This window comes from Procambarus clarkii, chromosome 80 (assembly GCF_040958095.1).
Source record: "Procambarus clarkii isolate CNS0578487 chromosome 80, FALCON_Pclarkii_2.0, whole genome shotgun sequence".
Taxonomy (NCBI): Eukaryota; Metazoa; Arthropoda; class Malacostraca; order Decapoda; family Cambaridae; genus Procambarus; species Procambarus clarkii.
In genome coordinates this window covers 24,505,976-24,513,924 of record NC_091229.1, presented here as the reverse complement: position 1 = coordinate 24,513,924, position 7,949 = coordinate 24,505,976, and the positions used below count along the sequence as shown (strand labels likewise).

Below are 7,949 nucleotides of genomic sequence, written 5' to 3'. Positions count from 1 at the left end.
GTTGACAAGACGTTCCGGTAAAATAGTCTAATAGGGGGTATAAGTGTTGTGTTAGCTGACTCTTCGGAGATTGCATGGCATTTCACCTTTCTTTTTATGACGTCTTCAACAAAACTGTTAGAGAAGCCGTTGTTGACTAGGACCTGCTTTACCCTACAGAGCTCTTCATCGACTTGCTTCCATCCTGAGCTGTGGCTGAGAGCACGGTCGACATAAGCGTTGACAACACTCCTCTTGTGCCTGTCTGGGCAATCACTATTGGCATTGAGGCACATTCCAATGTTTGTTTCATTAGTGTAGAGTGTTCCTTCTGCACTAAGGTGTTGAAGAGGGTGGTGGCAAGGTCTGGTGTTGAAGAGGGTGGTGGCCAGGTCTGGTGTTGAAGAGGGTGGTGGCAAGGGCTGGTGTTGAAGAGGGTGGTGGCAAGGGCTGGTGTTGAAGAGGGTGGTGGCAAGGGCTGGTGTTGAAGAGGGTGGTGGCAAGGGCTGGTGTTGAAGAGGGTGGTGGCAAGGGCGGGTGTTGAAGAGGGTGGTGGCAAGGGCGGGTGTTGAAGAGGGTGGTGGCAAGGGCGGGTGTTGAAGAGGGTGGTTTAATAATCCATTTAATAATCACCATTTAATAATCATACAGATAATAGCTGTATTACCAACAAGTTACCCATAGAAAATGTAACTTGTAGTGGAATTACCGTCTAAAGAAAACGGGATATCATCACCACATACTATTATAATTCACCAGCTATTCTGCTGGGAATTATTCTTAAATACATTAGTCTTTGGACTTTACCATCATAAAACATCTTATATAAATTAACTTAATTATCAATATTAAAGTAGAGTAAATGTGACCCTTCTATCACTTTCTGAAATGTGGACAATGTAAGCCAGGCATCAGGGTGAGGGAGGGCAGCCATTGTTGTTTATACTAGACCAGAGGCTCACGGGAGCAAATTCGGCTCCTGTTAATTTTACTTGGACGTAGTGTTATGGAAACCAAAGGTGTACCATTATCAACACGCTGTCTACAAATTCAAGTTAAGTGTCTATCCGAAACCCGTTTATCATTCATTTATGGCCATTAATGTCAGGATATAGGGTGTTCCGGTTAGATCACGAAATCGCCTCAAACTAAAGGTAATTAAGCCAGGTCTTTATTGTTCCATGTATAGTGTTTTCTCTGATATAGCTTGTCATATATAGGTTTCTGGCTTTACAGCTAGCGCCCTTTTGACAGGTCAAGACGAGGAGGAAGACTTTGTGCACCAGTTACTGGGTGATGGAAGCTACCTCAAAGAGGATAATTTGGTGTCTACACCCTAGTTATACCTGGTGGACTAACCTGCTGTACTACAAGATAAGGAACCTTTTCAATGTATGTAGTCTAATTCTGTAGTTTGATTGGCTGCATATATATAAACTAATAAACCCCCACTAATGTGTAGAGGAGCGATTTGTGAGATTGAGATTATTGCAGAAATACAGTCCACTTATCATTATACAAATTGCTATCGAAGTATACAAATTAACGTAAATATAAATTCATATAAATTAAATAAATATAAATCTCACAGGTCGGTTCCCACATTATTTGGACCTTCGGAACCGGAATATTCGGTCCTATGAACCCACATTTGGTCATCTTAGTACCGGATGAACCAGTCAACCAGTGGATTCATTAAATATACTAGTGCAGTGTTATTTAAACAAGGCCAGCCAGTCAAAGACAGCGGCGAAGCCTCGTGGGAGCTCAGGAGCCCCCCCTCAACTGAGTTCAGCCTCATCAGCGGTTTCATGCACACCCACAGATATTTGGTGGCGTGTTATTTCGTGAAATGACAGCGCTAATATTGAAGCCAGCCAAATTAGTGGCTGTGTCCTCGCAAGATTGTTCATGGATTTCGTTGTGTTAAATTTCGCGAGAGATTATCTACGAATTTTGTGGAGTTTATTTCGCGAGGTCACAATATTTAATACTTCTTGATAATATTAGAAGTTTCATAGAGGCTAATTAAGAGGCTATTATCAATAATTGTGTATATTATTTCTCCAAAATAGAGAATTATTTAATATATATTGCACTAGTGATCACAGTATAATATTTACTAATTGCCAACCCACAACAGGGTAGGATATGACTAGTTGAACTATTATCGTTCATCCTAGTCCCATTATTACCATAGTCAGTTGTACTATATTGATCAACCTAACACCATTAATGAATGGTCCAGACCCTATTTTGGGTGTAATTTTTATCAACTCGAGTTGAGTTGTATATATAATAATTTACTTAAGATCATTACACCTTTGAGTGATTAATTAGTGTCTATTCCATCCTAGGGTGATATAGAAGAGCTAACCTAAAGGTACTTCCAGTGACACTGGTTTATCACTCAAATCATTAGTGTGTATGATTGTATATATATAATGTGTATTAATTTTAAGTGCTAACCTCTAGTAGAGGTAGGATTATTGCCTAGTGAGTGCAGAATTTACCCTAGGCTACCATCAGTGCTTGTTCAGTATTATGAGCAGCCCAAGTACAAGTCCCACAAGGCTTCACCAACTAGCCAGTATGGATAATGCAGGGAGAATGAAAAGAACCCTTGCAGGTCTTAAAGGCCACTTAACAAGACAGATCAAGAAATGTGAAGATTTGTCACAACAATCTCAAGTTGATTATGCTGACCTGGAAAGCTATTATCAAGCAGCTGCAGGTAAATTTGAGCAAATCAAATGTCAAATAGCAACATATGTGGCTGAACTTGCCAACACCAATTTATCAGAAACAGAAATAGACGACATTATGGTTGCTCTTGCGAATTATGAAGATCACACTCAGGCCACGTTACAGCCTTATGTCAAATTAATTGCCCAGAACAAGGCAACAGCAACAACAACAACAGTTGCATCTAATACGAGTCAAGCAGAAGCTCGACTCCCTCCAATTAATTTACCCACTTTCTCAGGAAAAAATGAGGAAGATTGGGACGAATTTTGGAACAAATTCGTTGACCTTGTAGACTCAAAACAATCTTTACCAAAGAGTAGTAAATTCTCTTATTTGCAAGGCCAATTATCAGGTGAGGCTAAAACAGTAGTATCCCATCTGAGATTAACTAATGACGGCTATGATCTGGCAGTAAAACTCCTCAAGGATAATTATGCTGATCCAGAAGTAAGAACATCACATTTAGTTCATGAGCTGTTGCATTTACCCCCACCGGAGGCTTCAGCTGATTCACTCCAAGTCTTCAAGCTGGAGGTAGAATCATTGATCAATGCCCTCAGCCTGACAGCAGATACAAACGGGGCTGAGTGGGTCTTGAAAATAATTGTCCAGGAGAAAATACCTAGGGACATATTGAGACAAATGAGTGCTCATTACAATAAAAGTATCTTATCCATGAATGAAATATCTGAAGGTTTAAAGTCAGTAGTTCATCAATTACGAACACATGACAAATTAAAACCACCAAGTAAACCCTCAGAAACCAATAATAGTAAACCACAGAGTACCAAAGGTACTCCAAATCAATCTAGACAATATAATTCAACACCAAAGTGGAACAGTGGCAGTGTGGGCGTATATGCAGTGGGACCCTCCAAGCCTATAGTTACTGTGTCATCCAAGAACGTGACACCAAAGGGTACAGGAAGCTATGGAACATGTTTGTTCTGCAATGAGAAACATTCAATGTACCACTGCCCTAATTTTCCTGATAGTGACGCCCATGTTGAGCGACTCAAAGATTTGCAACATTGCACGAGGTGCCTCAGGAAACATAACATCAACGACTGTGATACCCAATTACACACCTGTAATAGGTGTAACAAAGGTCAACACCATGCAGCATTGTGCAGAGACACCAAAACAACGTCTCCAAACCCCAAGGTGGAAGATAGCATTCCCACCACAGTACAGTACTGCAAGGTGCAACCAACAAAGAGTGTCCAATCGGCAAAGTCTAAAGGTAATACGACTTTGCCTACTGCCCAAATTACCATCCTGAATAAGAGGGCCAAGGTCCATACCCGTGGGTTGTTTGACCAAGGATCCCAAAGAACATATATCACTAAAAAGTTGGCAGATGAACTACAATTAAGGCCTGTAGCCCAGATGTCATTCAACATCTCAGGGTTTGTAACAGATGCAGGACCTCAAGTCTACCAGGTGGTACAACCATCAGTACGTTTAGGCAGGTACGTCTGTCGAGTACAAGCCATTGTGGTGGACAAAATACCAGTAGACCTACAAGTTCAAGGTCTGAGAGCAACAGCCAAATTCCTGAGAAATAGAGGAATAAAATTGGCAGATAATATTAAGTCTGATCACCTCACCGACTTCGGTCTCCTTGTAGGGACAGACTATTGTCATCGATTCATTGGTAGCCCTACTAAATATCAGGGCATAACCATGTTAAACTCTGCAGGAGGTAAATTACTCTCAGGCCCAGTATCAAGCCTGAGGAGACCTATGCCTGCAGATAAACAATACCAATAGAAATCTAAATTTGTCAGCTGATTATATTTCTCCAGTAGCATTATACTAAGGAGATTACAGCTGACTATAGCAACAGAGGTTGATGTTAGTATCATCATTTGAAGCTGAAGATGAGTTCATGAGGCCTCAGTGGCAAATCAGTGAACAGTAGCCTAAAACAGCTACAAGTCACTGCGACCAATGTCACTGATCCCACTGCAGTCTCAGAACCATACTTTACTTTAATGATGAGCTATTCAATCTTCTGAATCAATTAACTAAATTAAACCCCAATAAATCTGATGACTGATTTGATACATTTATTATTTAATCAAGATGTATTCCATGGGCTTCAGTGTTTATATATCAGTGACCAGTTACCTGAACAAACTTCAAGTTATATCTAATGTCACTGATCTCACTGCAGTCCCTGAATCATACTTGACTGTAGTACTTTGTCACATTCAGTCTTCTGGGTTAAATAATATGTAATAAGGCTTGAATATTAGCCTTTCAAGAGTTGACAGGGAAATGAAATCGCATTAGACTTCTAACCCCTGCAACTCTAGTACGGGACATCCGTCCTGTACGAACAGACGCACAAATGTGTGATTACTAACTACTAACATCAAATTAATCTAATAATTCGAAGGAGGAGTATCGGTGTTCGTCTGTTCTAAATAGGACTTCGACCCGTGAGCAGCCCCCTGGGGAATTATGTCGGAAAATCCGACACCATTTAATAATCATACAGATAATAGCTGTATTACCAACAAGTTACCCATAGAAAATGTAACTTGTAGTGGAATTACCGTCTAAAGAAAACGGGATATCATCACCACATACTATTATAATTCACCAGCTATTCTGCTGGGAATTATTCTTAAATACATTAGTCTTTGGACTTTACCATCATAAAACATCTTATATAAATTAACTTAATTATCAATATTAAAGTAGAGTAAATGTGACCCTTCTATCACTTTCTGAAATGTGGACAATGTAAGCCAGGCATCAGGGTGAGGGAGGGCAGCCATTGTTGTTTATACTAGACCAGAGGCTCACGGGAGCAAATTCAGCTCCTGTTAATTTTACTTGGACGTAGTGTTATGGAAACCAAAGGTGTACCATTATCAACACGCTGTCTACAAATTCAAGTTAAGTGTCTATCCGAAACCCGTTTATCATTCATTTATGGCCATTAATGTCAGGATATAGGGTGTCCTGGTTAGATCACGAAATCGCCTCAAACTAAAGGTAATTAAGCCAGGTCTTTATTGTTCCATGTATAGTGTTTTCTCTGATATAGCTTGTCATATATAGGTTTCTGGCTTTACAGCTAGCGCCCTTTTGACAGGTCAAGACGAGGAGGAAGACTTTGTGCACCAGTTACTGGGTGATGGAAGCTACCTCAAAGAGGATAATTTGGTGTCTACACCCTAGTTATACCTGGTGGACTAACCTGCTGTACTACAAGATAAGGAACCTTTTCAATGTATGTAGTCTAATTCTGTAGTTTGATTGGCTGCATATATATAAACTAATAAACCCCCACTAATGTGTAGAGGAGCGATTTGTGAGATTGAGATTATTGCAGAAATACAGTCCACTTATCATTATACAAATTGCTATCGAAGTATACAAATTAACGTAAATATAAATTCATATAAATTAAATAAATATAAATCTCACAGGTCGGTTCCCACAGGTGGTGGCAAGGGCTGGTGTTGAAGAGGATGGTGGCAAGGTCTGGTGTTGAAGAGGGTGGTGGCAAGGTCTGGTGTTGAAGAGGGTGGTGGCAAGGTCTGGTGTTGAAGAGGGTGGTGGCAAGGTCTGGTGTTGAAGTGGGTGGTGGCAAGGTCTGGTGTTGAAGAGGGTGGTGGCAAGGTCTGGTGTTGAAGTGGGTGGTGGCAAGGTCTGGTGTTGAAGTGGGTGGTGGCAAGGTCTGGTGTTGAAGAGGGTGGTGGCAAGGTCTGGTGTTGAAGAGGGTGGTGGCAAGGTCTGGTGTTGAAGAGGGTGGTGGCAAGGTCTGGTGTTGAAGAGGGTGGTGGCAAGGGCTGGTGTTGAAGAGGGTGGTGGCAAGGGCTGGTGTTGAAGAGGGTGGTGGCAAGGGCTGGTGTTGAAGAGGGTGGTGGCAAGGGCTGGTGTTGAAGAGGGTGGTGGCAAGGGCTGGTGTTGAAGAGGGTGGTGGCAAGGGCTGGTGTTGAAGAGGGTGGTGGCAAGGGCTGGTGTTGAAGAGGGTGGTGGCAAGGGCTGGTGTTGAAGAGGGTGGTGGCAAGGGCTGGTGTTGAAGAGGGTGGTGGCAAGGGCTGGTGTTGAAGAGGGTGGTGGCAAGGGCTGGTGTTGAAGAGGGTGGTGGCAAGGGCGGGTGTTGAAGAGGGTGGTGGCAAGGGCGGGTGTTGAAGAGGGTGGTGGCAAGGGCGGGTGTTGAAGAGGGTGGTGGCAAGGGCGGGTGTTGAAGAGGGTGGTGGCAAGGGCTGGTGTTGAAGAGGGTGGTGGCAAGGGCTGGTGTTGAAGAGGGTGGTGGCAAGGGCTGGAGTTGAAGAGGGTGGTGGCAAATCCAGCTGTTAACTGGAGGTGTGAGGGGTGGTGGTGTTGAGGGTGTGGTGGGAGGGGCAGGTGTGTGTGTGTGTGTGTGTGTGTGTGTGTGTAGGGGGGGGAGGGACGGGGAGGGGAAGAGGAAGGGCCTGGAGTGAAGACGATGGCGGACGACTTGAAGAGGCAGCGCCGTCAGCCCCTTGGGTCATTCAACCGCGCGCGTGCACTCCCAGCGGACGGGCCGACTACTGCTTCCTCACACTCAGTAGCGCCCCTCCTGCTGATACGCCGGCAGGACTCTCCCTCACACTGAGTAGTGCTGCTCCGCCGGCAACACCTCCTCACTCTACCTCACACTCCTACAGCCAGAAAAAATAGTCTCAGTTTGAACATTAACAAGAGCTAAGGCTTGTGAGAAATGCGGCGAGAGATTATGTTTTTATCCGCGCTAAGGTGCCGTCTTTCATCGCTTGTACAGTCGTGAACACACACACTCGCCCGCCAAGTGTCAGAATTACACCTGCAGTGCGCCAACTTCCTCAGCTCCTCCAGTACGCCAGCTTCCGCAGCTTCGACAGCTTCGTCAGCCCGCGGACAGTAGACACCCCCACACTCGCTCTCACAGGTAAGCAATGCTCTACCTTGCTCAGGGATACACAACACATTACTGAGTAATGTTGTTCCATGACACATAACACCTATAGTCGTCGGCTGTGTTGTGTTCGTGCCAAGTTCTCAACTTCATATATTAAAACTGTACACTACTGGCCAGTTGGATTGTAGGCCTATAAACTCTTTAGACACTACGCCTCTGTAGGCCTATATTATATATACACCTATGGTCACTCATTTTCGTTCGTGGTGTGAGCCGGTTTGATCCCCTCCCCCCACCCCCGAGGCCCGAGGCCTACCTGTGACACACACAATTAAAT

At 43.7% G+C, this 7,949-nt stretch overlaps 1 protein-coding gene across 2 annotated transcripts in view; it reads left to right on the top strand.

Moving 5' to 3' along the window:
- The first annotated feature begins 7,239 nt into the window (after positions 1 to 7,239).
- Positions 7,240 to 7,949, top strand: part of LOC123746341 (paternally-expressed gene 3 protein) — a 218,944-nt gene continuing 218,234 nt past the window's right edge. For both annotated transcript variants that reach the window (XM_069314977.1, XM_045727794.2), the window contains exon 1: positions 7,240 to 7,642. The gene's annotated coding sequence lies outside the window, so the exon portion shown is untranslated. The remainder of the gene's footprint in view (positions 7,643 to 7,949) is intronic.